Source organism: Gavialis gangeticus, unplaced genomic scaffold, assembly GCF_001723915.1.
Source record: "Gavialis gangeticus isolate Ggan-Ray unplaced genomic scaffold, GavGan_comp1, whole genome shotgun sequence".
Taxonomy (NCBI): Eukaryota; Metazoa; Chordata; order Crocodylia; family Gavialidae; genus Gavialis; species Gavialis gangeticus.
The window spans coordinates 4138173-4138911 of NW_017729025.1; positions in this window are offsets into that span (position 1 = coordinate 4138173).

Consider the following 739-nt stretch of genomic DNA (forward strand, 5'->3'; position numbering starts at 1 on the left):
TATATATACACACACACATAGTTATAAGTTAAGTTGAAACCCTGTGCACATAAGTCCCCTTTTCTAGTAACCTTGAGCTATTGTAATAGTGTTTTGCTGTGTGTGTTGGATTACTGTAATGTATTACACCGTTTGGTTATTGTGTGTTAAGTGTCTCTATGTTAATACTGTATGGTTTAGGCCTGTGTCTGTAAAGTAATGTCAAGTTTCCATCTTGTAATTTCAAGCCTACATCTTATGTCCTTTGATGTTGTAACCTATGACTCATACGTACCGCTCCTATGTAACTTGGTTCCTGAATGAATGGGGATGAATGAGGGTGCTTGAGAGACAATGCCAGTAGGTCTAAAAATTGCTCCCTCTGAATGACTGAACCATCCACTCAATCACCCATCCGTCACCCTACATTGACCCTCCCTGGCTCAAGATTTGAAAGACAAAGACTGCTGCAGAAGCCAGCCAACCCACCATTACAGACACCTGAAACTGCATGTCTGTGCCTGGAGTGCACATGCTCAGTACACCAGGGGCTGACCCTTGCCTGGGCATGCCCCCTGCCACCGGGGTCATAGAAGGGCTGTCCCTATAAAAGGGGGCTGTGAAGATAGACCCAGTGGGATGCCATTTTCACTTAGACCAGACTAGCTCCATGTCACGCTGCCTATCAACCATGCCAGCGACCGCCCCCTCTGGACAACAGTTGCTGGAGAAAGACCCTAACTGGCCAGCAAGGACACCC